We start from the raw sequence: 10,863 nt of genomic DNA on the forward strand, positions 1-10,863 counted from the left end.
GATCTATACCTTGAAGAGCACCTGAAATGACCGGGCTACGAGAAGCATATTTGTTAGCATCGACAAATTTCTCTCAGCTAGTCAAAAAGTTAAAGCCATTCAATTAACAACAGATTAAGATTTAGGCACAACAGCTTTAGTAGCAGTCTTTTTATTCGGTACTTTATAGAAAGCTTCTTCGAAATCAATGGAGTGTCAGTAGGAATGTTTCGGTCAAGGTTGGAGCATGGGTTTCTAATAAAGAGAGCTGATCGGGAGTCACATGAACCTCCCTCAAAAAACCATGTCGGTGACTATGTTGAAATAAAGCGTATGTTCTATTAGTTTCGAACAGGCACTTTTGCGGGAAATGGGGTGGAAATTTTTGCATGAAATAGGTGAGCCTTTTTTGTGGATTGGAATGATCTTACCAACTTTCCAATCTTATAGAAAGACACCTGTTGGTATGAACTTCTGAAATAGCTTGCACAATATTATGTTTCCGATGTTTTTTTAGTATTTTTATAGATTTTAGAGTTATTGACGTCAACAAATGATGAAGATATTTAAATGATTCGATGAGTTTAATGATGCTTTTAGCATCAAATATAATCTTTGGCATAACTGGGTGGCCAAGAGCTGAAAATTTCGGTAAGCCGCCGTCGCGTTCGTTTGCAAAACTGAGAAAAAAGTCATTGTTCCGGGATAAATTTCTTGTCGTCGTCATATAATGTTATAGGCTTAGAACGTGAGGGGCTAAGAGTTTTCCTGAACTTACGAGGGTTGGTGTACAACATGGATGGTAGGACAGGTGAGCAAAGTTTACGCTTAGTTTTGCTTGATAAATGTTTTCCTTTCATACGAATCGAATACGATTCATATTCGATTCGTATCAAGTTTTGTCTTTTCAAACACTCGCGGCTATAATATTCTGCAAAGACAATTTATGCATTGCGCTAATGAGGTGTCAAAACTGGGTCAGGGGCCCTTAGAAAAATTGAAAGCGTCTCAAACATATTTTTTCATTCTTCCACGTCTATTCCAGACCCAATACTGAAGAAAACATTTTACACCCAAAAAAAAGGCTCCAAGGACGGCAGAGTCATATTTGGCCCTGTTCCTCGCCCAAACCTGAACGATGTTTTTCCAAATAGGAAATATTAAAGCACACCAGATATGCAAACACTTCCTCTGACACATTCCTCTGACACTTCTTTCACAGTGCTGACGAAGAGGAGAGGAATCCGTTTGGACAGCACATTGGCAGTGTGTTATTTAAAAACCTCTGCTCTGAATCATGAATAAATAAAAGCGTGGCATAATTTGAACATTTTGTTGTGTCCAGCTGATTGAATTAGAACAACTTTCCATTGATTGAATGTGCCGGTAAGTTTGTCACTGTTGATGGCGCTGCACTGAAATCAGAGTGACTCAGTTTGTTTTGGATATTGTGTGACTTAAAACTACGCAGTGAACGCGGTGAGCCATATACCAGGTGCCACGGAAGCACTACACTAATTTTAACGCGACTGCATTAAGGAGCTCGTGTCGCATAAAAGCCGATGTCGGCGTTGTTGGCGTTGTAACACGAGAACCTCCAAATAAAAACCTTGTGCACTTACGTACACTTGAACACAGATCTTTCAGAATGCGAGACGAGCACGCGCTGAACGCGCTATGAAGGCTCGCTAGTTCGAACTGAGTAAAAGTTGACATCATGAATGCGTTGTGGTCTTTGAATTCGGGAAGTGACTGTGTACGTACTTAAGTAATATCCTTGACAACAGCAGCGCATCTTTCATCATTTACCGAGTGTGCGCAATATTCGCCCAGGAACGTGCCGAGGTCGAAGACTGCACCGCAACGCTAATGTTTACATAGCTTTGTGTCCCAAGCAGATGTTAGCACAGCGTAAATCACAAGCTGAGCTCTCCCTATGTTAAATATTCTTTTACCTTTTGCGCTGGTTCTTCTCTTACCTGTTTTCTACAGTAAGATGTGATCTGCAAGCAGCGCCGATGGATGCGACCTCACATCTGGAATTTTTTTTTCCGGGTTCATGGCACCGCGTCTGACCGGCGCTTCCACTCACTGTATCGGCTTTCTTTAATGTGTCCAATAATTCATTTTAAATCGCCTTTACCAGAAGCTCATTTGGCGAGCCCGTACATTAATTAACACAGCCAAATTTTTTGAGCACAAATGACGCCCACGACAGCTGCCGAACCCTTTGAGCATTGCTTGGTGGACCGGGTCAGATCGGCGCTTCTCAATTGTACGTTAGTTCTTTGATGTAAGCAATCTATTTCAGGTCATTTTTGCCGCAACCACGTTGGATCGTCATTTTCGTTCGCCAAAACTTGTGAAAATTGATCTACGTAATCGCCGAATTGTGCTGACGAGTCTTCTGCGCTCGCTAGGGCTACTAGTCTCAGAAGATGGCTGCTCTCGAATTTTTGAAGTGTGATGATATTGGTAGGTACGCTTAGAGGACGACGAACTGTTTCAGAGCGACGACGACGCCGTGGCGCCGTCTCAAGCTGCCGTCTATGTCGCCTTCTCCGCCTGTTCATGATATATACAACGTAGTTTGAACTATCACCGCTTTGCTTATGCAGCTTAACGCCATCTTTCGTCACACCGTTTGCCACATTACCTACAACAGCACCAATCTCCCTTTCTTCAATTTAAGCCTTTCTCCTCAAGATGTGTCAGCCGGAATTACACTTTATGACCTGTCTCCATTGATCGATTGCATTGTTTCTGCCCTAGCTCCCGAATAACCGACTGGCGTGTTCAGTGCCCCTGCATCAGCGCCTTCCCAATGGGATCCTATTTCAAGGATGAACAAGAACAGTGTGTGCCCTGCGGACTCCACGGCCCTTCACAACCTCTTGTGTTTATACAGCGATATTTTCAGCTTTGGTGACCTCCCTTGAGTCAAACCTCGATTGTCGCTCAACGTAGTGACACCGCCAATGGTCGACTATTCACAAATCGCCCTATAGGGTCCCTTTCTCTGAGCGTCTTGACATCCAGACGAAAGTGCACATGTTGCCGCACAACATTGTCGGGCATTATAGTCCATGACCGTGGCCTGCTTTCCTTGTCAAAAAATTGTCTGTGGTTTAGCCCTGGTTAACCCAAGTCGAATTGCGAAAGCTTCGTTTCCTCAGCACGTCGTCTAAGCAGCGTCTCATTCCGACGCTCTCGATAATTCAAAGTGGTTTCTTAGTGACTCTTCCTAAGAGTCACTAAGGGAGATGTCACTTCTTCTAGCCGCATCTGCATTACGACGCTTCTCGAGTCTTGCGGCGCGTTCTTCTGGCGTCTCTTGAGCGCGTTGTCTCTTGCTCACTTCGTTCTGTCATTGTTGCGGCTCTTTCGCGCTCTCCATAACGACTAGAATATGCACGCCGTGTAGCTAAACGTTGCTCCCGCTCTTTATCCGTTTCTTCCGCACGCCGCCGCTTCTTAGCTGCAGCACATCGTTGCAGCTTCACCTTATACACATCATCCGACATACCGTGGAGGATTCGCTGGGACGACTGCGACGAGCCGAGTTGGGGGCCGTTTTTCCACAGCTAGCATGACGTCACGTAGAGCGAGCGCCTCCCTCACTGCAGCGGCGCGTGGAGGATTCGCTGGGACGATCGCGACGAGCAGAGTGGGGGGGGGGGCCCGCTCTTTCACAGCTGATATGACGTCACACAGAGGTCACGCTAAAGGTCAATGGTGGAATCTCCGGGACGACAGCCAAGAGCGGAAACCTCGAGCAGTATTGCTTTCGCAATAAAAGAAAGATCAAACCTGGAGTTTCAGGGTAGATTACCACCGCCACAATGCGATCCGAAAGATTTCTACCCCTTACCGCTAACTGACGACGCTGTCGACTGCTTGCATGGTGCTAGTCCCATTTACTTTAGAGATGTTCATTCTGGTTACTGGAAGATATCTGTTGTCGAACAGGATAAAAAAATTTGCGGTGGCTTACCTCTGCTATGCCTAGTATAAGTAGCGAAAGCTGCCGCAACGGGCAAGGCTTCTCTTCCACGGCTTGCCACTGACGGCTGAGCGTATCGCCTCCCATATCCATTCGACGCACGAGCATGTGCAATGAGTCGTACAGCTAGTCGTGGCGTCAACGCACAGCGGGGGAGGGGGCGAGGCGACGAAGTCGGCGGCGGCGCAGCTTTGACGTCACGCGCGGCGCACCTGTGGCGAAACTAGCTCTTGCTCAGTACGAACAGATGGTTAAGACTGGCGCAATGGCTCCGGCTAGCACAGTGTTGCTTTCGCTACAAAACCGCCTTTCGTAGCGAGAGCTACATTACTGTAGCCGCTTTTTCTGTTCCACATGATCACACTTTTGCCGTGGTCACAGCACTCGGCGCGCCATCTGGCATGACGTCAATCCGCCGTTGCGCTCGTCGCGGAGCAGACGCCGCTTGCCTCGCCTGTTGTGCGCATGCGTAGTAGAGGGAAAGGGGCTGTCGCAGTGTATATATACATACAGTTCGGCGTAGCGGGAGGCGGCCCGCAGTGTTTCTTCGGCGTCGCGTCAGCGTCTCGTCTACCGGCGTCGAAAAGGACGACCAAGCACACCAAACATAGTAGAGGGCAGCCATACACATGAGGGCATACGAACTGGCTTCTCCAGACGGGGGTGGAGAGACATCGTGGGTAAAGGCCCTCAATTATCCCCTGTCCGTAGCTAATCGTTCTATTCAGCGGCGACAGAAACCTTATGCGGGGGCAATTGGGACAATAGCAAGGGTACAGAAGAGGCGCTGCTGCCTTCGCTGAAAAGGGCCGCGGCGTTTGGTCCCACCAATCCCCACCTACGAGGTATTTCCGGCGCCGACGCTGAGATCTGGCCTCGCCAGATATCTCCGTCTCCCTGCGTCGCCTCGCTCGAAGCGCCGAATTTTCGCCTGCGGTGACGCCAGTAGCCCACTCGATGACGCGACGCCGCAGAAACGCTACCTTGTGCTTCGGCAGTTATGAAAAACGATGAGTCGGCTAGGCTGAAAGAAGCCAGACTTCGGCGCCGGAACGAAACAAGGACGAGACAGCGTGCCGAAGAGACCGAAGAAGAGCGTGTCAAACGTCTGGATAAGCGTCGTAATGACGACGCAGATAGACTAGCTCGCTTAGCCTCCGACAGAGAATCCGCGACGGTAGAAGACGACGTGTCGAGTTTGGCATCTCTGAAGGAAGCCAGACTTCAGCGTTTGAACAAAACAAGCATAGACAAAGATTAGCCAAGTAAATCATCAGTAGCATTACATCGCCTAACCACAGCAAAGCCTAAGCGTACTCTTGGCCTGTAGCTCTGGCTACCTGCCAGGTTTAACCAGAGCTAAACCACAGCCATGTTTTTCAACTTGGATGGCCTGTATGAATTTAAGATGCTTTTCAGCTTCTGCAATGCCCCGGCGGCCTGCGAGCGCATGACTTAATCGTTCTTGCGGAGCTTCAAGTGGACGACGAGCTTCAGCGGCTTGGATGATATGATCGTTTTTTTCGTCCACATTCTAAAGCCACGTGCACCGTCCTTCAACCATCCTTGCCGTCTTTCGCAGCGCCGATCTCCAGTTAAATTCGACAAAATATACCCTCGGGCGTCGTCAGCTCAAGGTCCTCGGTCTCTTTGTCAATTCTTCAGGGGTGCAACCCCACTCCGATAAAGTCCGCGCCGCAAGTTACTTTCAGCGTTCCTCAGGTTATGTGCATAGCTTCCTTGGTCTCTGCTCATATTTCTGCCGGTTCCTCGAGAACAGCGCGTAAATTGCGCGCCCTCTTGCCACCTTGTCACGCTCCACAAGAAGGATGTTTCGTTCTCTTGGGGTCCCGACCAAGCTGCCGCCTTCAGTACACTTATCACTGCCCTGACCGCTCCATCTGATTTGGGACTTTTCGATCTTTCAGCCCCCATGAAACTTAATACCAAGAGGGGCCATGACACAAGTGCCATACTTGCTCAGCGGCAACGAGATAAGGTTCGTGAGATTCCGTGCGCTATATGGGTCCTTTCAGAGCAAGAGCAATATTCTTCTATCGCCGAGCAAGAATGCCTAATTTTGGGAATTACGAAATCCCGTCCTTACTTATTTGGCCACCCCTTCCCTGTTATAACGGATTTTCACGTCTCGTGCTAGCTATGTGCGACCAAAAACCCTACTGACGGGCTTAAGCGCTGGGCCCTCCGCCTTCAAGAATATAATTTCTGCAGTCCATGAGCCGGCCGCTTGCAGTAAGGTGCAGATTGCTTGTCCCGCTAGCCCTTTGATCCTCCTTCCTCAACCGGATGTGAGGCTGTCACCTGCGTTTTGTCCATACCGGATGACGGCAGCATTGCTTTAGAAGAGCGCTTGAATGCCTCGTCGCTACACTCCCTCATCGACCGCTTCACCGCCAACAGCTCTGATGCCTCACTCGCCACGTTCGTGCTCCACGAGAACATCCTCTACTAGCCCAATATGAGGCCTTGCGGCGCTGAGCTCTGGCTCGTGGTTCCTCGACACCTGCGTCTCAGTGTCCTTGGGTAGCTCCATGATGCTTATATGACAGGCCTTTTTGGCGCGCCCCGCCCATATCACAGCGTGCCCTGCCGTTTCTTTTGGCCGCGCCTCAAGCGTTCTTGCCGTGCGGTACTTCCTGAGATCGCGGTGACGTACGCGATCCTCCTGCACCCCGCACCGGCATCGTCCTTCTCACGCCACAAGCCTCATTACTCTTACTCTACCTTGGCTGTGTAGTACTCACCAGGACTGTTGTTTTACTGCGGGTGTAGTGCTACGTAAACTTAGAGGATGCCGGAGTGCTTAAGAACGACGAAAATGCTGTGGTGCGCGCTTGATATTTTGTGTGCGGTTCGGCTGTCTCAGGCAAGCGGCCCTTGATCTTGTAGAGTCCCTTTGCTATCACATACCAATATGAAGTACTCTTTGGAAACATGCTCATATTTTGAGGCAGAGGACAAAAGACGTGCTTCTTGTCGCGCTACTGCCCGCTTAGTTTTCGTCGGCTGCTCCGAGTTAATTTACCGATGCCGATCACCAACAATGTAGGCATTCTCTATCGCACCTCTAGCTGTTACTTGAACGGAATACCGACACATAACGAGAGCTCAACATGATTCCACGCACACACGTCGCACAACCTAAACACACAAAATCGTAGCAATCATCGCATATCAGCATCAAACCAACAGCGGAGGGGCTTCCTACCCGGTCGCGGCAGATCAGAGCTCTTTGGACGATGCACTTCTGGAGATGGTGGCACCACAACGCGACAGCCACGGGCAGCATAAGAAGTTCTCCTATAGCGTTACGGAGAAGTTTCACAACTCGTATACATTGAAGGACTCCGACAATAGTTAAAAAGTTAACTATTAAAATTTAGTTATTCACTTTACTATTAAACATGATTCGCCTGTTTCTTGATTTCCGTCACATCTCAGAATACTATGCGGCATAAAAGCTTCTCTTCACCTCAAAAATCCTTTTTTAAATGTTAGTCGCGGGCTTCCCTGAAACACCTGGTATGTTGGGTTAAGCAGAAAGAATTGGGGGAAGAATCGGCAGTCTGGCTGTCTTCCATTGCGTTGGAGGCGCCTTTAAGAAGACCCTTTAGAGGAAAGAGGAATTGAGAAAAAATATGGGTTGAGAGAGGGCGATGAGGGATTGGAGAGGTAGATAAGAAGAAAGGCCGCAGTGAGGAGGGGCACAAGTACAAGCCTTGTACAAGTACAAGGCTTGTACCTACGGAACCATCAGGAAGGTACGCGAAGTCAACAGGTTCCTTCCTGGTTCCTGAGAGTTACACCATGTTAAAATCTGAGATTCGTGCTTTTCAACTTTAACGCCATTAAACGCTTTTGCGAACTCGTACAAGGCAATAACGCATGGGCTAGCTGACAAAATATGTCTCCATGCAAACCACCTGTTCCAGAGCAACTAGCTAGAGGCAGCTGAGCAGAGAGGCTTCTAAGACAAAATATGTTGTATGTTTCATGTCAACTCTATATGGTATCCTGCCTTTGCAGATCACCTGTGCAGGCTGTTAGTACTGATGGTACATCGCGTTTAGCGTCCTCATGTGACATGGGACGCCATGTCAGTTCCCAGTAATTACCTGCAGTCGGCGATAGCGGAGCCACCGAAGTCTGCACACGTCACAGATCGGTGTTGACTCGCAAAAAGTAATTAAATGTGCTCTCTAGATGTAAAAGTTTTCAATCTTGGGATTTGGGGAACTTTACAGCAGCGGAGGGCGTGTTTGGTGCTTTCGCCCCATCATTTAGGTGCTCGTGCCGGTGCTCAAGAAGCTACAAGTCTGAGCTTAGCTAACAATGTTAGAAACAAAGCAACTCAACATGTTCTTTCACATTATTTTTTGCCTTCTTCTAGAGGCTTGTTTCAGCAGTTCGAAGGAAAATTGGGGATGGGATTTTTCTCTTTGATTTTGAAATCTGCCTGACTTAAGAAAATACTTCTTAAATTTTCTATATTATATAAAAATGAAAGTTAGTAGACTTTTTTTGTCACCTAAATGCTTATCTATTTTGAAAATTTCGAGGAGATGGGCTTGACAGTTGCAGAGGAAAAAAACTTTAAAATAGCCTCATTTTTTACTTATGTCGTGCTAAAAACGTTTTCAACTACGCGACAATTTCACAATAGTAGAAATAAGCCTGGCATTTTGCGTACTAAAAGTACGCAAAATATATCCGTAATGGCTTGCATGTCTCGTTTCTTACGTAATTACAAATTTACGAATTTCAGCTCTGCGTGAAAACACTGCCTCTGGCACGACATCGTTTAGATTTTTTTCTGTGGAAATGACATTTTCAGAAAACAAAATTGCATTTTGGCCCAATGAGAATCCGAGCACAATATAAGAAATAATCAACAATATTACAAATTTTAAATATTTTGGAAGTTTGTTCTCTCGTAGAATCCCCTCACTAATTGTTGTCGTAGACCTACCTCACCAATACATTGTATTCCGTTATACACTCAATGGATATTGCCGCGAATATTTCCAGTGTTTGTTCGTTTTTCAAATCTGCCGCGACACCACCTTATCGGTTTGTTTGCGACGCAAGACGCGACTAGATTTATCTCGATTGATCGCAGCCAGGCAAAGCTGATTCTACGTTGTTCCGGAATGTTCTAGTAACTTTGCGCCCTTTATCTCGAATGTTCGCTATCAGCTTTAAATTGAGCACGGCCGACAGCGGCGGGCATTCTATTCGACGACCGCCGAGCACGCTTGTCGCTTCGCCGCCGCCGAGTGATTCAGTCCATTTTGGGTGCAAGTCAGCCCAATAAACAGTTCTTTTAGAAGACCCTTTCGTCCGTCTTCATCGCTGCATCGACTGCCGTCACCACTACGTGACATCTGGTGGAGGTGCGGGGTAACTTCCATGTTCCGGACGCCCCCTTCAAGCCGTGAACCCAGCCCTGAGCGCTTCACACCCGAGGACGAACCAGCAGCTCAGCGAGCCAGCCGACGTCTCCAGGGAGAGGAGCCTGAGTTCGGGAAACTGCCTGACCGCACCAGACAGCGAAAAGACGCTGCTACCAGCACTGCAACCTCGCCAAAGATGTCGACACCGATCATACTGCAGCAGCCGCGGGTGCCGCCAACTTTCAATGGATCCCTAGGCGAAGACCCTGAAGAATGGTTGGACCAATTTGAGCGCGTGGCGTCATTCAACAAGTGGGATGATGCGGCAAAGATTGGACACGTTTTTTTCTCATTGGATGGCTCCGCACGCACGTGGTACGAAAACTACGAGTCGTCCCTTACGACATGGGAGCTATTCAAGAGAGAACTATTGAAGGTATTCACCAGTGTCGTGAGGACAGAAAGAGCCGAACGACTCCTCGAGTCCAGGATCCAGCTTCCGAATGAGCCCGTCCGCAGTTACGTCGAGGAGATGAAGCGCCTATTTCGCCGCGCTGATCCCGGGATGACCGAGGAAAAGAAAGTTCAGTTTTTAATGCGTGGCGTAAAAGAACAACTCTTTGCAAGCCTCGTCCGCCAGCCGCCAAAAACAGTCGAGGAGTTTATGCAAGAAGCCTGCACGATTGAGAAGACCCTCGACGTTCGAGCTCGGCAGTACAATCGCCCTTCCTCTGCCTGTGCAATCCGTTCGGACACGCCGGCCACCACCAGCGACAGCTTGCTGGAAGTTATCCGCGAAATCGTCCGAGAGGAGCTACGCCGATTACTGCCATCTTCCCCACAGCCACAAGCAGCGACTCTGATGGATGTGGTACGGGAAGAAGTGCAACAGGCACTTGGCACCCCGACGGCCACAGAACCCCAGGCCATGACCTACGCCGCTGCAGTAAGTACTGCTCAGCCCCAGCGACAGCCCCCACGTCCTCCCCGAGATGATCCAATCGTTCCACAACGCCGCCTCCCAGCCCCCGCCCGCCCAGCCTATGACCGACGCTCAAGCCCCAGGAAATGCGACGCCTGGAGGACTTCCGACAACCGGCCGTTGTGCTTCCATTGCGGTGAGGCCGGCCATATTCTTCGTCAATGCCCGTACCGACGTATCGGTCTTCCAGGATTTGCCGTTAACGCCCCACGACCACGCTTCGGACAACGTCCGCACGAAATCGACGAGTACCTGCGTCGAGAAGAGTACACGCCGAACCGCTTTTCGCGCTCACCATCGCCGTCAACCTCGCGCTTTGCGTCGCCACGCCGCAGCTACGCAGCCGCGGTACGAGCAAGGTCGCCCAGCCCCCGTAGGGGAAACTAAAGGCAGCAACCTCTGGAGGTGAGGTTGCTCACGAGCTAAACGCCGAAGATCCTCCACCGACCACGCCCCATGAAGACGCTGCACCCGCGACGCCGCAT

At 49.2% G+C, this 10,863-nt stretch overlaps 1 long non-coding RNA gene across 3 annotated transcripts in view; it reads left to right on the plus strand.

Annotated features, from left to right (window-relative positions):
- Positions 1-1,290, plus strand: part of LOC144107050 (uncharacterized) — a 59,580-nt gene extending 58,290 nt beyond the window's left edge. For 2 of the 3 annotated variants that reach the window (XR_013309203.1, XR_013309201.1), the window contains one exon: positions 1,025-1,166. This is a non-coding gene — a long non-coding RNA (uncharacterized LOC144107050). Of the gene's footprint in view, positions 1-1,024; positions 1,167-1,201 lie in introns of those variants that run through there. The other variant, XR_013309209.1, reaches the window with a different exon arrangement.
- The last annotated feature ends 9,573 nt before the right edge of the window (positions 1,291-10,863 follow it).

Source organism: Amblyomma americanum, chromosome 1 (assembly GCF_052857255.1).
Source record: "Amblyomma americanum isolate KBUSLIRL-KWMA chromosome 1, ASM5285725v1, whole genome shotgun sequence".
Taxonomy (NCBI): domain Eukaryota; kingdom Metazoa; phylum Arthropoda; class Arachnida; order Ixodida; family Ixodidae; genus Amblyomma; species Amblyomma americanum.